Raw genomic sequence first — 6,430 nt, forward strand, 5'->3', positions numbered from 1 at the left:
CCGCCATCTTGGATCTCCTATAGGAGTTTTTTCTTAGTAGATATTAGACTACCATAACTTTAAAATTACCCAGGGTAATTTTTTTATTCCGTGTTTTGTAAAGCACAGAATGCTGTGTTCCCTTCTTAGCCCGAAGCTTTGCAGGCCTCTGGCCTGACAACAGTTTTGTCCCCTAAAGTACCTGAATGACCAAGGAGGAAGCCTGTTGTTCCCTTCTGGAGGTAGCTTCTCGCCTCTTGTTAAGGTACCCAGGACCTCCCTATTGCTTCAGTTAAGGGGTCCTGAGTGGACAAGTTAGAAAATAGTTTTCCCCCAAAGTACCTGAATGATCAAGGAAGAAGCTTGTTGTTCCTTTCTGGAAGTGTTATCTTGCCTCTGTCAAGGGCTCCAAGACCTCCCTGTTGCTTGAGTTAAGGGGTCCCGCATGGTCAAGCTAGACCGCCATTACCCCCCTCCCCCAAATAACTGGGTGCAGTGATGGCAGCCCAGCCCTGTTTCCTCCTAACTCAGTTTTATAAAGACAAATATTGTATATAAGGCAATTGTAAAACAGAAGAATAACTAGTAAGACATGTATGATTATCCAAAGAGGTAAAGGGAGTGGGCCAGGGGTTGGGGGTGGGGAAGAGAGTGAAATCACAAAGTCACAGAGTTTAGTGGGTGGAGAGAGGGGGTGAAGAAATTAGAAATGATCTAGTGTGGAGCTGAAAAGATGGAGTAATAGTGGACATGGGTCAACAGTGATTAATTTTATGAGACATAATGTATGGGAATGATCATATGAAATACAATGTGAGTGAAAGAAAATAACCCAAAATAAATTATTTCTTGTTTATACTTCCAAGCTTCTGTGCAGTTTGATCAAACCTTTTCTTTCTTTATTAAAAATAATATTTATTGTTATTTTAATGAAAGTTTACAGAAAACTTCCATTTCCTTTCATTCACTGCTGCAAATCTTCCTCCCCACGCCACCCCCAGTTTGCTTTTCTCTTTAAAAAAATTCATTGTTACACAATTTCCTCCCTCACCCTACACCTGAGTCCACCTGGCTATATACCTTTTATTCTGGACTATTGTCATGTAAATAATGTCTAATCATATATTCCTTTTAAACAATTCCTTCCCTCATCTGTCCCAGTGCAGTGCTCATTATTTACCCACACTTTTTAAATTTATTTTCCAACCCCAATTAGCAGTCCTGTTTTATAACAGTGACATTATTTAATATTTGTCCTTTTGTGACGGAAATATGTTTCTCAGCATAATACCCTCCTTTCTTTCCATATAGTCTGTCAAACACTGCTTATTTTTCAATGCACTTCTCTCTTTGAATACTCTAATAAACTTTAGGCTTCTCTGTCTATTTTTCCTAATTTTGCCATCTATTGTATTAGGTATTCACATGCCTGTTCTATCTATAAAGCCAAGTGGCTGCCTCTAGAACTAATGGGGGATTCAAAGACAAGGTGTAAGTAAGTAATTAGTGAGGTTCAGACATCTCATTGCTATTTTAACCAGAGATACTAGTTTTGTTTTACAATTGTGGAGAGTCAATACAATTTTCCATGGTAAAAGTGTTTAACTGTTGGAAACTCAACTTTTTAAATTACTAATAAAATTTGAAATTAAGATTAATTTATTACACTATTGAGAGATTATGAAAATATTTTATTGTAATAGGCTTGGACTTAACCAATTTTTTAATAAATTTATACATCACATCAATAAGTCACCATTGTGGTAACTTATAAAAGCTGTATCTTATTTTCACATAAAACATAGTGAATAAACTCAGTAATGCTGTATAAATATTAACCTTTCTCAAAATTTGAGCTATGACAATGTCAGAACCTCAAAAGTTGGTGGGAGTAGCAGTGAAGAGGAGAAAGGGTAAATGCTCATTCAATTGCTTTATCAAGAAAGGTTGTGGGACTTTATGGAGTGGAAACTTAATAGATGGTCCACATATTGTTTTTTTGGTTTTTTGGTGTTTCTTTTTTCCATTCCCACAACAGCCCATCCATTAACTTCCCCTGGAATATACATTCTGAGCTAGCACAAAGAAGTTAAGGTCTTTGGAAGATCTGCTGAAGTCACATGTAAATAGCCCTTGAATTCTCAACACAGTGACATCTCTTAGCATCTCCCAGTTTCCACATATACATACAATGGTGGGTATTTCCAGTGATGAGTGTTTTCTTCACACAGAACTCTCTCACTGTGCTGGGTTTACCAGAGCTTTGGGGTGAGGGGAGTCACAGGTGTGCTTTTTAATCCTCTTTTCTAGACAGAAGTTGTAAAAACATTAGTCATCATCCTCCAAATTCATTTGTGTGACTTGTGAGTCAAATTTCCTCCAAATCCATTTAGCAGGCCTCAGTGACTAATATGTTTCATTGTTTTAGGAATGAGGCATTTTTCATTTATTTTTTTATTGCTCTATATTTATAACTTCATTCTATAATTCACATACATTTTATAACACTAATTCTAAAAGTAACTAATGAATTAGAGTTCATAATCAACTTTTAATTGTGCGTTACCATTTTTACTTTGTCAAATTATTTAACTTTTTTCCTCCCCTCTCTTTCCCTTTCCAACTCTGCTAACTATCTGAAAAAGCATTTTATGTGTAAACCTTTCATTAACTTTTTGTAACTGTTGTTAGTGCCATTGAGTCAGAACCGACTCATAGATGACCCTCCAGTGGGTTTTCAGAAGGAGTTACTTAATCAAAAGCAAGGAAAGAGATTGCCCAATTTTCTCCTGTGGAGCACCATGTGGATTTCTACCTTTGAGATTGCAGCACAGCTTCTTACTAGAACCTTGTCACTAGAGCTCCCTTTTAATAGTGGTCATACAGTATGTTGTTGCTATTGGTAGCTGTTCAATTGAATATGACTCATAGCGATCTATGAACAATGCATTTGAACCTGGCCCTATCCTATACCATCCTCATGATTTCTGCCCTGCTCAAGTCCACTGTGGTGGTAACTGTGTCAGTCTTCCTCTCTCGTTGATAATCTACCTTCCCTACCATGATATCTTTCTGTCCAAAGGCTTGTTCTTTCTGAAAATATGCCCAAAATAAGTGATAAGAAATTTCACCATCCTTGCCTCTAAGGAGCACTCTGGTTATTCTTCTTACACCATAGTAATCTTTTTGTGTCTGACTGGTTTTGCTTAGCATAATCTCTAGATGTATCCAATTTATGCAGGTTTTCATGAATCTTTATTAGTGTTACATAGTACTTCATTGTCTCAATGTACTATAGTTTCCTTATCCATTTGTTCATTCATTATTTAACATCTGGATGATTGCTATTGTTAAAAAAATATTATCGTAACTACTCATATGCAAGTTCAAGCATATGGATTTTCAGAGGCAGTAAATTGCATAAGAGTGTCCCTCTTTCTCAGAGAAGTTGGTGGATTTGAACCATGTGCTTTTGGGTTGGATGTACAACTCATTATTCCTATCCTATGTGACTATTTAATGGTCTTCCAGGGGAATAAGCAGGTCTGTCTTAGAGAAAACAAAACCAGAGTGTGTCTTGGAAGCCAGGATGGTGAAACTTTGTCTTAATACTTTGAGTATGTTGTTAGGAGGAACCAGTCCTTGGAGGATATCATGCTTAGAAAAGTGAAGCGTCACTGTAAGAGAGGAAGACCTTTGACAAGATGGATTGACACAGTGACTGTAGCAATGGACTCAAGTGTGTTGGAAATTGTGAAGTGGCTCATAGGACAGGGCAAGTTTCACATTCATTGTTCATTGTTCATGGGGTTGCGAGTCATACTAATTGGTACCTAACAACCTTGAAAAGAATTGTGGATCCTTTTTAACCATCACTAAGGTGATCCTTGTTGATTTAACATGTAAGTGCTACCTGACATCAGGAAGTTTGGGGGTTTGAACTTACCCATGTGCTTTGTGAGAGAAAGCTGTGGCAATTGGCTTCTATAACTATTTTAGGTGAGAAGACCTTTTGAGGCATTCTACTGTGTCACATTGGCGATGAGGGACATACTGACTTGATAGCACCTAACAGCAACAACAAGACTACAATCTTTATGTACAAACTTAAAGGCCTTAGGGCACAGTTCTATCTTGCCTTAGAGGTCCGATGAGAGTGTGAATTGACTAGAAGGCTGTGGATTTTAGTTTTGTTTGAACATGGTGACCTTGAAGCAACTATGAAATATCATCTTGCCCTGGTAAGATCAGCGAAACTCAACAGAGCAGCAAACAACAAATTTTGGCAAGGCTGTGGAGAAACAGGAACCCTCATTCACGGCTGGTGGGAGTGTAAAATGGTACAATCGCTGTGGAAGGCAGTATGGCTCTTTCTCAAAAAGATTTGACCCAGCATTTCCACTACTGGGAATATACCTTAAAGAAACCAGAACTGCCACCCAAGTAGATATATGTGCACCCATGTTTATTGCGGCTTTGTTGACAGTAGCAAAGAGTTGGAAACAACCCAAGTACCCATCAACAAACGAATGAATAGAGAAGCTGTGATACATTCAAACAATGGAATATTATGCATTACTGAAAAACAAAGAACTCAAAAAATATTGTACAAAATAGGTGACCACAGAGGACATTATGCTGAGTGAAATATCTCAGTCACAAAAAGATAAATACTACATAATGCCATTGTTATAAAACAGGACTGACATGGAGGTTGAGGGGAAACTAAGAAAAGGGGGAATGAATAATGTACATGGCATTGAAACAGAGGAAGGAGAGAACTGTATAAAAGGAATATATGATGAGGTATTAGTAGCATGACAAGAGTCCAGAATCAGAGCTGCATAGTAAAATGGACTGAGGGGCAGGGGGGAGAAGGGAGGAAAATGTGCAACAATGAATGAATAAGAATCAAAGTTCTCTATAAACTTTCACTAAAATCTCACTAAAAAAGAGAAATAGGCGTGGGGGGGGGAGATAATGAAACAATCAAGGACAGCAACAAGGACCCTCACAGGGTTTGGTTTCTAACCAATGTTAGTAGGTAATTGTCAGAATCATTGTCATTGTAAAAATCATCATCTATAAAAGAATACCTTCCTCAGAGGAGTGGTGGGAGAATCAGTTGAAAAAAAATATATGAAAAACCACTTTGCAAATGAGTAAAGTTGAAGCTGTCCCTAAAGGAACATTAAGTTGACCATGCTCAGAAAACAAACAAAAATAAGTGAACTGGGGGAGGGAGGAAGAAGAGGGAAGGAGGGAGGAAAAAGTGCAACAATGAATAAATGAAAATCCAACTTCTATATAAACTTTTGTTAAAATCACAATTAAAATGAAAAAAATATCTTAAGTAAAAAAGAGATTTTTACAAAAAAGATTACCATCCCAGGCTGAGTGCTGGTAGTGTGGTTGTTCATCTGGCAAAGGCTGGGAACTGCCCATCTCACCCCAACATCCTCACATTCCCCACGCCACCTAAGAGGGAATATAAATAGAGCAGGCAGTACAAAATATCTTCACTTTTTTTAAAAAAAAACACAAATTTTTGCTTCAATGTGTTTATTTTACTCCATGAACAGTGTTATTTAAGAAATTTCTCTAACACTCATATTAACAAACTGTGACTGAATTTGATATTTTATACATTTTTAGGCTTGGTGCTTATGTTACTTAAATTCTAATTTATCTCAATGTTATACGGTGAGCATGTTGAATTAAAATGATCGCATTCAGAAAATCTCTGTGTAGTTAAGGCCATAAATGTGTAAGATTCTATTACTGTAAAATCACAATGTCGTATTTTGGACAGTAACTAGCAATTTATACAGCCTAGCACAAAGTTACAGTTGGCATCTCCTGTTGGGTCTGTTTCTGCCTCACTTAACTCTGAAATTAAGATTTGAACCTGATCTCCTTGTCCTTGAGTTTATCTACCTCTTGTCAAAAAAACAAATTATTTCAGTCCAAAGTTAATTATAATTTACATGTAGTAAATTTACTAAATTGCTTCCAGATCTGGATTTTTTAAAAAAAGGAAGCAGACTAGAAAGAATTATTTGTTCTTTAAAAGAAAACTTTCTTTTTAATTTTTTTCTCAAAATGTGCATTTCCTTTACCTATAAGTTTAGTTAACTCTCCAGCTGGTTAATAATAGTTCCTAGTGAATCTTAAAGAATTAGATTGGATATTGCTGTAGAAATGTACCTTGATGCTTTTTCAGTCAGTCAATGTAAGATTGAAAAGTAGTTGTGAAAACTTGCAAAAACCCAGCTTTCTAAAAAAAACAAAATCGAAACAAAACAAACCCTCAAAACTCAGTTTTCTGAAAAAGTTTTGTCATTACCCCAAATGGAGAGTACAAACACAATTCTGATTGATTGATTGAAGCTGCCTTAGAGTTGTGCTGGAAAGGATGTTCAGGTTTGGGTTTCCAGGGACTTTTCCATCA

This window comes from Elephantulus edwardii, unplaced genomic scaffold (genome assembly GCF_000299155.1).
Source record: "Elephantulus edwardii isolate Elephantulus edwardi_28Jun2011 unplaced genomic scaffold, EleEdw1.0 scaffold00065, whole genome shotgun sequence".
NCBI lineage: Eukaryota > Metazoa > Chordata > Mammalia > Macroscelidea > Macroscelididae > Elephantulus > Elephantulus edwardii.